The 15,557-nt window shown below is 44.3% G+C and overlaps 1 long non-coding RNA gene across 1 annotated transcript in view; it reads left to right on the forward strand.

Moving 5' to 3' along the window:
• The window catches only part of LOC120638817, an 86,295-nt gene that overhangs the window by 33,459 nt on the left and 37,279 nt on the right, over positions 1-15,557 (forward strand). The window contains exon 2 of the long non-coding RNA XR_005660791.1: positions 6,727-6,851. This is a non-coding gene — a long non-coding RNA (uncharacterized LOC120638817). The remainder of the gene's footprint in view (positions 1-6,726; positions 6,852-15,557) is intronic.

Raw genomic sequence — 15,557 nt, forward strand, 5'->3', positions numbered from 1 at the left:
GCCCCTGCCTGAGGAGTTTGGGGATTTCCCACCGCGACACACCTCACTTTGACCATTTGCCGGGAATGCGACCTTACCTCGACCGCAAACAAAAAGGAGTATGTGGGTTCTAAATAACGGCAGCGGCAGCGAACCGCTCCGGGCCCGGCCCGGCTCGGATGAGCTGGATTCGAATGAAGAGAGCCTCGTCAAGGTAGAGTCAGGGTTTTTCTAACAGTCTGTGGTGTAGTTGAACTCAGAAATTTGCTTCCTGTCAGCGTTCTAACAACTTGTTTCTGAACTGCCAGAGGCTGTGGTCTCTGCCGGGTGACACTAAGATACAATTACGGTAAATTTACTATTTAACTGATGACATTTCCAGTAACCTTTTTTGTGGGCTGCAGCTGCTTTGAAACCCATCCGAAAGGCTCGAAGAGGAGATTAGGCCGGCTTTTATTGACAAACAACTGAGATCTTCCAAATGCAATCTGTCTTTTGAAACAACAGAACAACAACAACAAACAAAAACAAAAGCCTGACTCCCTTTAAGGAGATCCTGCTTAAATGTGAGTCAGGATGATGAGCCACAGGAAAAGGATGATTAACCTCAGCTTCTGAATATAGGTTCAAATGATAATTGTGGTATTTGTTAAGCTTTTACTGTTCTAAGCGCTACAGTAGATACAAGATAGTCAGGACCCACGAGGCGCTTACAGACTAAGGTATTGAATCATTTACAGATGAGGGAACTGAGGCACGGAGAGGTTAGGTGGTTTCCCCAGGGTCACCCAACAGGTATGTGGAGGGGACGGGATTAGAACCCAGGTCCTCGGACTTCCTGTCCGTGCTCTTCCACTGGGATACTCTGGCCCTAATGCACACGTGTGGATTTACACACGCAGATAGGTATATGTGAAGGCATTTTTTCCTTCAAACTCACAGATGACATTAGGGAGAACCAACTGCACTTTGAATTGCTTCCCACTAGAAGGCTTTTTTAAAACCAACCCTACATCGTTCCTCCGGCGTCCGGAAACTATTTCACTCACATAGCACTGTGACCGAATGGAAAGAGTCAGAGGACCTGAGTTCTAATCCCCCTCCGCCAACTTGCCTGCCGGGTGACCTTAGACAAGTCACTTGACTTCCCAGTGCCTCGATTTCCTCATCTGCAAAATGGGGATTCGATATCTGCTCGCCCTCCCCTTTAGACTGTGATGTGTCTACCAACTCTCTTAATATTGTACTCTACCAAGAGCTTAATACGATGCACTACACAGTGAGCGCTCAATAAATAGATCGACTGATTGAGCCCCACGTGGGACTCAGGGATTGTGCCTGATAATAATAATAGTAGTATTCGTTAAGATCTTACTATGTGACAAGCACCGTTCTAAGCGCTGGGATCTGGTTGTATGTTCGTAATGAGCAGGGAACTTTTGGCTAATTCGGTTGTATTGTACTCTTCCAAGCACTTAGTACAGTGCTCTACATATAGTAAATGCTCAAAATTTACCATTAATTGATTGAATGATCGGTCTATAACTATCCCAGCGCCATGCGCATTGTAAGTCCTCAACAAATAAAACTGTAGAAAGAGCACAGGCCTGGAAATCAGAGGGCCTGTGTTCTAAAGCCAGCTCTGCCAACTGTTATGCGACTTTGGGCAAGTTACTTCACTTCTCTGTGCCTCAGTTTCCTCAACTGTAAAATGGGAATTAAATACCTGTTCTTCCTCCTACTTAGACTACTGTGAGCCCAGGTGGGACAGGGACTGTGTCCTAACTAATTGACTTGTACCTTCCCAGCACTTAGAACAGTGTTTTATATCTAGGAAGTGCTTAATACAGTAGTTGTTTTTTTTTAAAGTGTCTACCAACTGTCTTGAAATAGGATGTACAAGACCCTGGGTTACTTTGATTCTGAAGTACTGTTTGTGTGAGGCAAAGAAGCAAAGATGTGTCTATTTATTGTTACATTGTACTCTTCGAAGCACAGTTCTTTGCACGCAGTAAGCGCTCGATAAATACAGTTGAACGAAAACACACAATATGGGCAAGCATTTGACTTTATAATGCTACTGCTACAGGGATGCAAGAGGATTTGTTAGGATAATTACAGTCAATCCATACGCACAGAGTTAGGAGACTGTCACAAAATGGTAGGTATAAAAGGGGCATAATGCCATAATAGCGTCCTTCCGGCTTGAGAGAGCCCCGGATTCTTGAGCAAATCTTCTACTTTTAAGTGTTCTGCCTGGAATCAGCTGCAGCTTTTCTGGATCCAAGGCTGAAGCTCAACTTTCCAGACCTTTCCATGATCTTAATGTGCCACTTGACTGTCCAGCATACATGTGCAGCTCAGGCTTATCAACTGAAAAACATCTCTTCCTGCCCTGGCCCCCTTGACTACCTGCAGGACTGAGAAGTGTTTTTGCAAAAGGCCATATATCAAAGTGTTATGTAAACTGTGTGTTGGATGTGTGGTCAGCTCTAAGGCAAAACACCCCCACATTACTCTGGTCAACCCTATATTTCCTCTCCAGTACAGTGCTCTTGCGCTAGGCTGGCTCCTCCATACACCAAGTCTGTTGTATTATACTCTCCCAAGCGCTTAGAACAGTGCTCTGCACACAGTAAGCACTCAGCAAATGTCAAAAAATATAGAAGTAGCATGGCCTAGTGAATAAAGCTTGAGCCAGGGAGTCGGAAGGACCTGGGTTCTAATCACAGCTCTGCCACTTGTCTGTTGTGTGACTTTAGGCAAGTCACTTCATTCATTCATTCAGTAGTATTTATTGAGCGCTTACTATGTGCAGAGCACTGTATTAAGCGCTTGGAATGAACAAGTCGGCAGCAGATACAGTCCCTGCCGTTTGACGGGCTTACAGTCTAATGGGGGGAGACAGACAGACAAGAACATGGCAATAAATAGAGTCAAGGGGAAGAACATCTCATAAAAACAATAGCAACTAAATAGAATCAAGGCAATGTAGATTTCATTAACAAAATAAACAGGGTAATGAAAATATATACAGTTGAGCAGATGAGTACAGTGCTGAGGGGATGGGAAGGGAGAGGGGGAGGAGCAGAGGGAAATGGGGGGAAAAGAGGGTTAAGCTGCGCAGAGGTGAAGGGGGGGCGGTACTTCTCTGGACCTCAGTTCCCTCATTTGTAAAATGGGGATGAAGACTGTGAGCCCCACCTGGGACAACCTGATTACCTTGCATCTACCCCAGTGCTTAGAATGGTGGTCGGGACTTAATAAGTGCTTAACAAATACCATTATTATTATTATTCTTATAGGGAGAAGACCTTCCAGGCAGAAGGAATGGTGTGAGCAAGTAGTTGAAGTGGGAACGATGAGAGTGAGGAAGAGTTAGAAGGTGACTTGGGTAGAAGCTTGTCAGGAGCAACAAAACTTAAGGTTATATACGGATATGTCTATATCTGTAATTAATTTATATATGTCTGGCTACCTATCTAGACTGTAAGCTCATTGTGGGTACGGAACGTGTCTTCCGACTTTGTGATATTGTACTTTTTCAAGTGCTCAGTACAGTGCTCTGCACACAGAAAGCACTCAAAATTGCAACTGATTAATTAATTGATTGAGTGTTAAGATTGGAAATGGCAGGAGACTAGCCTATGTGTCAAGCAGTAAGCGCTGGGATAGATACAAGGTAATCAGGTTGGACACAGTCAGTGTCCCACATGGGTCTCACAGTCTTCATATAATCTCTACCCTCCCCGACTCGGAAATTCCTCTATCTGACCAAAACCTTCTTACCAGCTCTATCTCCCACACACCCACTCCCTGCAAATCTGCTCTGTTCTCCCACAGAAATGTCTGATCTTTTGACCCCCTCCAATATTCTAAATTCATCATGCTTCCACACTCAAAGTTCCTTTTCTTGACATGTAAATTGACACCCTCAACAACTCTCCCTTGAATGAAACTCCCTGGGCCCCCCTCCCTTCCGCCGATATTGCACCATTAATCCATAACTGTGGATCGCCTCCATGGTGCACTTCTGCTCCTGTGCAAGAGATGTGGGGCATTGTTGGAGGAAATCCAGACTCCAGACTGATCTCATCCATTTAAACTTCATTCTCACTAGCTTTAGCTCTACTCTCTCCTCTGCCTGACAGCAATACCTCTCCATCCTTAATGACTCCCATACTCATTGCCATGGTCCAAACATTTAACAGTTTCCTCAAATCCCCCCTGCCCACATATCTTCCCCCTAATGATCTGGCGACATACTTCAGTGATAAAATTGAAACCATCAGGTGAGATCTCCCTAAAATCTCCCCCATGTCTCTCTACTCCCTCCCTCTTCCAGGCCTCTGTTTGATTCTCCCATCTTTCCCAACAGTATCCCAAGAGAATTCTGCACCTTCCATCTGCTTCTCTGGCCCCGTCCATTCGCACCTCATCAAAATACTTACACCCTTCCTTCTTCCCTCCCTTACCACCACCTTCAAAAGTTCACTTTTAAATGGCTTCTTCCCCTCCGTTTTCAAGCATGTGCACGTATACCTCATCCGCAAAAACCCTCCTATGATCTCATGGCTCCCTCCAGTTATTATCCTCTTTTTAATGGAATTTGTTAAGTGCTTATGTTGTGCCAGGCACTGTACTAAGTGCTGGGGTACAGGTCTAGCTCTAGACTCTAGACTGTGAGCTTGTTGTGGGGAGGGAATATCGCTAATTATCGTGGTATTGTATTTTCCCAAGTGTTTAGTAGAGTGCTCTGAGGCCTCTGTTGGGCTCTATCTGTATCTGTCTATCTGTTGCCGAATTGTACATTCTAAGTGCTTAGTATCGTGCTCTGCCTACAGTAAGCACTCAATAAATATGATTGAATGAATGAATGAATGAATGAATGAATACAAGCTAATGAGGTTGGATATAGTTCATAACCCACATGGAGCTCACAGTCTTAATCCCCATTTTACAGATGAGGTAACTGAAGTACAGAGAAGTGAAGTGACTTGCCCAAAGTCACTCAGCAAAGCGGCTGAATCAGGACCGGAATCCAGGTCGTTTTGACTCCCAGGCTCATACTCTATCCACTAGCCCACGCTTCCACTTCTCTTCTCTCCGCCTCCCTCCTACCATTCCTCTCAAGACTCCTTGAGTGAATTGCCTGCATCCACTGTCTCCTCCTCTAATTCTCTCCTTGACCCTCCCCAATCTGGTTTCCACCTCCTTTACCCCACAAAACTGCCCTCTCTAAGGTCACCAATGACATTCTTTAAAATCCAATGGCCTCTACTCCATCCTAATCCTCTTTGATCTCTCCGTTGTTTTCAACGCTGTGGAACACCCCCTTCTCCTGGAAACATTATCCAACCTCAGCTTCACTGACACTGTCCTCTCCTGGTTCTCCTATTGCTCTGGCCATTTATACTCAGTCTCCTTCCTGGGCTCCTCCCCTACCTTCCAAGTTTTGACAGTGGGAGTGCCTCAAGCCTCTGTTCTGGGTCCTCTTTTATTCTCCATCTACATCCACTCCCTTGGAAAGCTCATTCTTGCCCCTTATTTGAACTACCATCTCTACGCAGGTGATTTTCAAATCTACCGCTCCAGCCCCGACCTCTCTCCTTCTCTGTAGTCTCACATTTCCTCCTGTTTTCAGAACATCTCTACCTGGATGTCCCACTGGATGCCTAACACTGAACAGGTCCCAAACAGAACAACTTCCCACCCATCCCTACCCATCACTGTAGATAACAACACTATTCTCCCTATCTCTCAAACCCATAATCCTCGATTCGTCTCTCTCATTCAAACTACATATTCAGTCGATCACCAAATCCTGCCATATCTGCCCTTGAAGCATTACTAAAATCTGCCCTTTCCTCTCCAACTAAACTGCTGCCACTCTGATCCAAACATTTATCCTACCCCGCATTGACTCTATCAGTCTCCTTGCTGACCCTCTTTGCCTCCTGCCTCTCCCCACTCCAGTCTCTATTTCGCTCAGTTGCCCAGATCATTTTTTCTAAAAACATCCAGTCTGTGCCTCCCCACTCTTCAAGGACGCCCAGTGGTTGCTCATCCACCTCGGCATCAAAAAGAAACGCCTTCCCATAGGATTTAAAGCACTCGATAGGCTCACCCCCTCCTGTCTTAACCTTGCTGATCTCCTACTACATCTCAGCCCGCAAACCTTACCCCTCTAGCACCAGCTTGCTCACTATCTTTGGATCTCATCTGTCTCACCACCGACCCCTTTCTCATGTCCTTCCCCTAGCCTGGAACTCTCTCCCCCTCCATATAAACCAGACCACCTCCCCATCTTCAAAGCCTTATTAAGGTCACATCTCCTCCAAGAAGCCTTCCTTGATTAAGCCCTCTTTTCCCCTACCTCCTTTCTGTTTCTCCTAAGCACTTACACCTGTACCCTTTAAGCACTTGATACTCACCCCACACCAACCCTCACAGCACCTATGTCCATCTCTGTAATTTTTTTTTATATTAACATCTGTCTCCCCCTCTAGACTGTAAGCTCGCCGTGGGCAGGGAATGCACCTACCGACTCTGTTACACTCTACTCTCCCAAGTGCTTAGTAGAGTGCTCCGCATACAGTATGTGCTCAGTAAAAACCATTGCACGGTCGACAAACAAATGATTAGACAAAACAACGAACCGCAAGGAAGTCGTCTGCTGCCTTTGAGATGGAGTTGCGTTTTGATTTAAACGTCGGCAAATTAATTCCATTTATTGTTTGTTCACAGCAGTCTGGAAAATGCACCTCAAAGAGAGCACAGAATACCCTCCTATGAGTCAGCAACACGGTCATATGATTCGGTCAGAATATCTATGACTAATGCAGCCCGGAGACCTCAGCTCCTGCTGAAAGGTAAACAAAATGCACCCTCAGTCTACACGAGGGCTTTGATTGTCCATATCCGGGTTCCGGTTGGGATTTGCCTTTGAAACCAAATTGGGTCACCCGAAAGGCCCGTGTCCAGGGTGGGGTTTGGGTGGTGGAGGGAGGGCAGGTTTTTGGTTAGCAGGATGCGAGGACGGGAAGGGTGTTGCACTGAACTCACTCGCTTGAGCTGCTTGAGGAAGTTTTGCCAGCCCACATACTCCGTTACTGTAACCAGTTTTAAGAGTCCCGGTAGTTCGTGACCATCGATTTCACACACTACTCTATAAATATCGCTACCTCTGTTCCCTTGAACACTTGTCTGTCATTTCTTTCCCTTTCTGTGGGAAGCGCCTGGGCTCCATATCAGTGTAAATGGGCGGATGGATGCTCAGTGGAAAGGTCAGCTGGGAGACCAGCAGGGAAGCAGTCGGAAGGAGGAAACTTTAGCTCGCCCTCTTCTCAGAATCCCAGATCTGCGGGTGTCGGCCACCCGGAGCCCCTGACTCGGTGGGTTTCCGGCAGCTGGGCAGGGCAGGGGCACTCATCTTCTATTAGAGGATCGACGGCGTATGTTGACTTCTGCGGCTCGAACTCGGCTGGGCCCGAACGATAGAAAGAGGAGTGGAAGGGGCCCTTGAGCTTAGGCGAGTGGGTGGGACGAGAGCTGTCTAGAACCGCTTCCTTCCCCCTCTAAAAATACCGGTATTTCCAGAATGATAGTAGACTTGTAATTGCCCACCAAGTGTAATTTTGGCACCTTACTTCAGGCTCAGTGGCATCCCTATAATCTTTCCAACTGATTTGTCTGGAGGGTGAATGAATGAATAGAACCCCAGGTCAAAGTGTGCTGAGACATAAGGCTCCAGGACAGAACTTGGCTTCTGAAAACCCATTCATTCAGTCATTCATTTGAGTTGCACGGCGTAGTGGATAAAGCATGAGCCTGGGAGTCAGAAGGTCATGGGTTCTAATCCCAGCTCTGTCACTTTTCTGCTGTGTGGCTTGGGCAAGTTACTTCACTTCTCTGTGCTTCAGTGACCTCATCTGTAAAATGGGGATTAAGGCTGTGAGCCCCATGTGAAAGAGGGACTGTCTCCAACCCAATTTGCTTTTAATCACCATAGTGCTTTGTACAGCGCGTGGCACTTAGTAAGTGCTTAACCAATACGACTATTATTATTATTATTTATGCAATCGTATTTATTGTTTACTGTATGCACTCTACTAAGAGCTTGGGAGAGTACAGTACCCAATATGCAAGGGAACAGGATATGATTTAACCAGCCTATTTCCTCATTTCCCTAGACTGACAGACTGTGCGATTTCCCCAGCTAAGCTCCTTTATCCTAATGGAGTCATCTGAGAGAGACTTTAATCTCTTCAACATGGAAAACGGACTCTCACTGGTGCTTGGGGTGATGTGTCTCTCTGTGGGACAGGGACGGTGTCCAATCTGATTATCTCGTATCCACCCCAGCTCTCAGCCCCGTGCTTGGCCCACAGTAAGCGGTTAACAAATACCACAATTATTATGATTGTTATTTCTTCTCCTGCTGCTCCTTCTGCCGCTGCTTCTGCTATTAATTCTACTATTACTAAATACACCAAATCCCTCGCTCTCTGCTGGCTGCTGGGGCACTTCGATTGTGTTTCTGTCGGTGCTCTGTCTTGCCCCTCAGATACCATCTCCCCATCTGCTGACTCTCCCTGATTAATCAGACTTCGTGATTGTGAAACATGCCTGGGAAGGTTGACAGAAAATCACGAGCAGGCAGAAAAAGCCTTGCCAGTTTACTGGTCAATGTCATGCAAACCTTAAAAACCTGCCCTCTCATCTCCCCATCTGCTTTTAGCTTGTGCTTTGCAATGACTAAGACTTAAGCAATGATTAAACTTTCTTGACAGCATAAGCGTGGCTTACATGTTTCTTGTGAGATTTGAAAAATGATACCAACACCTTTCTCTGTACTGGTATTTTTGGATTATACTTGCCTAATGAAATTCTGACTTTGGGGGAGCTTAAGTCTTTAAACCTTTCTCCTCCAGTTACGCATGTCCTTTGATAGTAAAGATCGTTGAAACTTCTGATATTAGTTTCATAATCTCAGCTGTCACCAAAGAAAGCCTTATGTTTATATCTAATGCACTATAACCAAGGGTACTTATGAAAGCATGATTCTAAAAAGTTTCATAGCTACCAGATTCTTGACTGCATTTTATTTTGATGATGATGATGAGGGGGTTATTCGTTCCCAAGATCTTCTGCTCTGGTCAAATTGTTTTCTCTGATGGTGACTGACAATTTTTTTTTTCAATATTTTCCCCTTTTACCATCCCCTGCATGCGTATATAAAATTGGGAATGTTTTGCTTTTTCAACAGTTTATTCATTCCTTTTGATTACAATTTAAATTAGATTTTAGTTCTGAATCATGTTAAGGCATTACGCCCTCTCTCATTTTCCATTTAGCTTCAACCACATTGCAAACAAATACATTCCCAGATCACAGCATGTGCTCTCTTTTTCTCTTCTTCCTCTCCCTCTCCCCTTATGTGGTACCTGTCTCCTCTCTCTTCTATCTCCTTTATTGGTCTCTTCTCTCCCTCTCACTCTCTCTCATGTGGTCTCTCTCTTTTCTCTCTTCTCTCTGTCCTTCTCTCTGCCTCTCTCTCCTCACATGGTCTTTCTCTCCCCTCTCATCTTTCTCTCACTCTCTCTTCTTTCTCACTCTCTCTTCTCTCTCACTCTCTCCTCATGTGGTCTCTCTCTCTCCTTTCTCTTGTCTCTTTCACTCTCTCTCTTCTCTCTCTCCCTCTCACTCTCATGTGATTTCTCTCTTTCTCTTCTTCTCTCTCCTTCTCTCTCACCTCATGTGGTCTCACTAATCTCTCTCTCCCTCTTTCTCCCTGACTCTCTTTCCTTTTTTCTCTAGTCCTCCTCCACCACTTTTGCACCCTTCTCTTCTGGAATATAAACTGATTGTGAGCGGGGATTGTGTCTACCAACCCTGTTGTATTGTTCTTTCCCAAGTGCTTAGTACACTGCTCTGCACACAGTAAATAATAATAATAATGGTATTTGTTAAGTGCTTACTATGTGCCAAGTACTGTTCTAAGTGCTGGGGTAGATAGATACAAGGTAATCAGGTTGTCCCACGTGGGGCTCACAGTCTTAATCCCTGTTTTACAGATGAGGTAACTGAGGCACCAAGAAGTTAAGTGACTTGCCCAAAGTCACACAGCTGACAAGTGGAAGAGCCAGTATCAGAACCCACGATCTCTGACTCCCAAGCTTATGCTCTTTCCACTAAGCCAGGCTGGATCATCAGGTTGAACACAGTCCCTGTCTTACGTGGGGTTCACGGTCTAGTTGATCGAGATGAGCACAGTCAAAGATTATCTTTAAGTACCGCTAAATCTCCATCTTTATTTCATGGCAAAATAACTCTGCTTTGGCTAGACTTTTCCGTTGCTGGAAAATGAGTATGACCCTAATTGTCTGGAACAAGCCAGATCCACTATCCCTGTTCACGGTCAACTTCTATCTGGCTGAGGGAAAATCTCACTCAAGCAAAGTCAGAAATGGCTACGGTTCTATCGCGAACAGGAAATGTCGGGCAAAAGTGTCTTGCATGGAATGTTAAAGCAAATAAAAAATTCTCCAAACATACAAAGAAGAGCCAACTGGGACCACTTGAAAATCATCGAAGTCCACCCTCGCCCCTATAGCACTTATGTACATAGCCACAAATTATTTACTTATATTAATATCGGTCTCCCCCTCTAGACTGAAAGTTCACTGTGGGCAGGAATCATGCCTACCAAATCTGTTGTATTGTTCTTTCCCAAGGTCTTAGCACAGTGGTCTACATGCAGTAAGCACTCAATAAATGCTATTGATCGATTGAGCACCTACTATCATTGAGCACTGTGCTAAGCACTTGGGAGACTACAGTAGTGTTAGATAATAATCGAGTTGGGAAACAGTAAAGTATTTTACAGATGGGAAGAAAAAGGAAAATGGGATATGTATATGAGTAAGTGATAAAATAGCAAGGCATAAGTGCCTAAGTGTGTAGTGCATGAGTGCATAAGTGTGCATAAGTGTGTAGTTTTTTCAGTTTTTTATGGTATTTGTTAAGGGCTCTTTATGTGCCAGATACTGCACTAAGCACTAAGGTAGGTACAAGCAAATCAGGTTGGACACAGTTTGTCTGTTTATTGTTATAAATAACATCCAGGCACTTAGTACAGTGATCTGCACAAAGTAAGCGCTCAATAAATACAAGAGAATGAATGAATGGATGAATAAACAGTCTTCCGAATCAGCCAATCAGCAGACACCCACCCTCCTCAGAACCCACGGGCTCCTTTCCATTTTTCACCTTCAGTTTTCTCTTCCTTGGTTTGAGACTTTCCCTCCCACCTTATGCTGTCTCATTTCCTCCATCTCCAGCTTTCTGTTTTCACTGCAGTCAAATGAGACTTCTTTAGTGGCTCTCCCTTCCCTCCTTTTCTTCTCTCTCCCCATTGGTCCAGCACCTTACCACTTTCCACCACCTCAGTTATCCCAAGCTATCTTTCAGTGCTCGTTCTAACCTTTTAAATCACATTTCCCACTTCCTCCTTGAGGCCAAAACAAGAGTTTCCACTAACAACCCTGTAGGAAAAACAACCAACCCACAACAGTATTCTAAATGTAAATCCTTCATCTTCAAGAGTGATTTCAAGATGAAAATTATCCTCGGATCTGCTTTCTCCTTCCCTTCTCATGACGCAAAATTCCCACCGGGTAGAGAGTGCTTCTTTAGAGTTTTTACAGATCGCTCCTGCATACGATGAGTCCTTAAAGAATAACGCCACTGAGAAAACATTGGTATGCTTTACCACCTTTAGCTCAATTGCTTTGAGTGGGATGGTGAAGATAAGAATTGGTTGCATCACCGATGTTTTGTTTAGTTATAGAGATGGGGAAAAGGTGAAAATACTTTTTCCACCTTTTAATGAAGAAAACACTTGTATGTGGTTTTTCTAAATGTGTGCTCAGTTCAAGGTACGGATGAACTCTTCCCCTTAGGCTGCAGTTTGTCGTGCTGCAGCCCCAGTGATCAAAGTAACGATTTTTTGTTTTCTTTGCAGCATTTGAATTTATTTGATTTGACTGAAACCGGTGTGGTTGAAACCTTTCTGAAAACAAATAGGGTGTGTGACCTTTAAAATATTTGAGTTGAAAATATCGTGAAGTTAGAACGGTGTTGTTTTGCAGTCACATTCTCCCTGACAATTAGAAAATGCAGACCGGGGTAATTCCAGTGTTTCAGCCTCTCTCCCGATTTTAGGGGGCCCCGAATTTTCTCTTACTTCTCGGCTGCCCTGAATTCCCTATCATTTATGGGGACCGGATTGATTCCAGTTCAGGAAGGACATAACAAAGCTAAAGAAAGTCCAGAGCGAGCAAAAGCAGCGTGATCTAGTGGATAGAACCTGGGCCTGGGAGTCAGAAGGACCTGGGTTCTAATCCCGGCTCCACCACGTGTCTGCTGTGCGACTTTAGGTAAGTCACTTAACTTCTCTGTACTTCAGTTCACTCATCTGTAAAATGGGGATTAAGACTGTGAGCCCTACATGGGCTAATCCAACCGGATTATTTTGTAACTACCCAAGCACTTTACAGTGCCTGGCACATAGTAAATGCTTAACGAATACCACTAACTAAAAAAAAAAAGCCAAAAGATCAGGAGATAAACTGACTTCTATTTGACAAGAGATCAAAAAGGTTAGGAACCCTTAACCTGGAATGCTGAGAGAAAACATGATCGAGGTTCACGAAATCATCAAGTGGGTGGCTAGTAATGATGATCATAATAATTGTAGCATTTGTTAAGTCTAAGAGGGAGGGGGAACCGGCACCTTATCCCCATTTTACAGATGAGGAAAGTGAGGTACAGAAAAGTTAACATAGTGGCCCATGTTCACACAGCAGAAAAGTGGAGGAGCAGGGACTAGAACCCAAAACTCCTGACTCCCAGATTTATGCTCTTTCCATCCTTTGGCACCCATGTCCATTGCCCTTGCCAGTTTTCCAGACATTAAACTTTCTCCTCAAACTTCCCATCTCCTCACCTCCCCCATCCCTTGCCCCCAAAGACCTGGCCACTTTCTTTATTGAGAAAATTGACCTTTAGAGGAGATCTCCTGCCTTCCCTCAAAATCCACCACTTCCACCTGTGCATCCGACCCCATCCCTTTGCACCGAATCAAAACACTTGTCCCCTCCCTAACTGCCATCTTCAAATGTCTGCTCTCCAATGGCTTCTTCCCCACTTCTATGTGGTCTTGGGCGAGTCACCTAATTTATCTGGGCTCATTTACCTCAACTGTAAAATGAACATTGACACTGTGAGCCCCTGTGGGACAGAGACTGTGTCCAACCCAGTTTGCTAGTATCCACCCCAGTGCTTAGTATAGTGTTTGGCACATAGTAAGTGCTTAACAAATACCACAATTATTATTATTATAATTATTATTATTAGCTTGTATCTACTTATCTTAATACATAAGATTTTGCCATAAATACATAAGATTTGCCTTTATTGCCATTGTTCTTGTCTGTCCATCTCCCCCGATTAGACTGTAAGCCCGTCAAATGGCAGGGACTGTCTCTATCTGTTGCCGACTTGTTCATCCCAAGTGCTTAGTACAGTGCTCTGCACATAGTAAGCACTCAATAAATACTATTGAAAATAAATACTATTGAATGAATACTTCAGCACTTAGAGTGACTGGCACATAGTAAATGTGTAACAAATACCATATAGTGACAAAACTCTGCCTTTTATTTTCTTTTTCTCCTCTGCTGATGCTCATCATTTGGTTAACTCATCAGGCTTCTGCTGCCCTTTGGACTGATGATACCCTGAGCAAGAAGCAGTATGGCCTGGGAGTCAGAGGACCTGGCCAACTCCACCCTAATCCCAACTCCACCCTCTGTCTGCTGTGGGACCTTGGCTAAATCATTTAACTTCTCTGTGCCACAGTTATCACATCTGTAAAATGGGGATTAAGACTATGAACCCCATGTGGGAACAGGGACTCTGTCCAACCTGATTACCTTGTATCTACGCCAGCACTTAATACAGTACCTGGCACATAGTAAGCACTTAACAAATGTCATTTTTTTTAAAAAAAAGATGAGCCTCAAATCAGTTAAACATTCCAATCTTTAAAACCTTTCTAACATCACATCTCCTCTAAATGCCCTTCCCTAAGACCTCACTTCTATTTGCCTTCCTCTCTTTGCCTAGTGTGCATTTGGCTGCGGACCCTTTAGTAATTATGATATTTGTTATGCAGTTATATTATCAAGGACTATTCTAAGTGCTGGGATAGATGCAAATTAATCATATCAGACCTAGATTAGAATTACTCTCAATGGTTGGGAAAATGTCCCTTTAAAGAAGTGTGTGCTATGGTGAAAATCCCAGACAACTGAATTTGTAAAACAAACTAGGGAATTTATAAGGTTAGAAGAGTATTCTTTCCCTCTCAGAACTCTGCATTTGTTCTGAAATTGGGGTGATTTGTCCCTCTTTCCCGCCCTTCTTCTTACTCATAATGAAGCTCATTTTTCTCTTTTCCTGCCCTTAAGAGGGGAAGTCTTAAGCCTTAGGTTCTGTAGCATTTTCCTTGACTCATCTCTCTCATTCAACCTGCATATTTAACCTACTACCAAATCATCTCCATTCTACCTTCACAACACCACCAAAATCTGCTCTTTCATCTCTATCCAAACTGCTCCTATACTGATCCAAACACTTGTCTTATTCCTCCTTGATTATCAATCAAGTGTTTACTATATGCAGAGCACTGTGTTAAATGCTTGGGAGAGTACAATACCACCGAGTCGATAATCACATTCCCTACATGATTAGAGCCTCCTTGTTGACCTTCTTGCCCCTGCTCTCTCCCCTCCTCAGTCTATGCTTTGTTCTGGTGACAGATCATTTTTTCTAAAAATACATTCAGTCTAAATCTCTCCACTCTTCAATGGTTGCCCAATAATCCATGCAACTTGACCCCTGCCCACAGGAGAAGTAGCATGGCTTAGTGGTAAGAGCGCAGGCTTGGGAGTCAGAGGACATGGGATCTAATCCTGCCTCCATGACTCGTCAGCTGTGTGACCTTGGGCAAGCCCCTTAACTTCTCTGTGCCTCAGTTCCCTCATCTGTAAAATGGGATGAAGACTGCAAGCCCTACACGGTACAGGGACTGGTCCAACTCAGTTTGCTTGCATCCACCCCAGCATTTAGTACAGTGCCTGGCGGATAGTAAGCACTTAACAGATACCATTATGATGATGATGTTGATGATGAAACAGAGTCAAGGGCTCCGTGGAAATTCAGAGTAGCAGGATCTCAAAATGAGATCGTTCACCCGAAAGCAAGTCCCAGTCGCCAAACATCTGAACTTTCTGGTTCAGATAAGTTTCTTGATGGCAGAGGCACAACCTACCGAATGTCAGAAGAGAGTATGATTAGCACGGTCATTGGATTTTTTATTGAGCAGAAGATAATAGGCTGTCTAATGGAAGTCTGTCTCCCCTCTTCTAGACTGTGAGCCCGTTGTTGTTCTCGGTTGCTGAACTGTACTTTCCAAGCGCTTGGTACGGTGCTCTGCACACAGTAAGCACTCA

Source organism: Ornithorhynchus anatinus, chromosome 14, assembly GCF_004115215.2.
Source record: "Ornithorhynchus anatinus isolate Pmale09 chromosome 14, mOrnAna1.pri.v4, whole genome shotgun sequence".
Classification (NCBI taxonomy): domain Eukaryota; kingdom Metazoa; phylum Chordata; class Mammalia; order Monotremata; family Ornithorhynchidae; genus Ornithorhynchus; species Ornithorhynchus anatinus.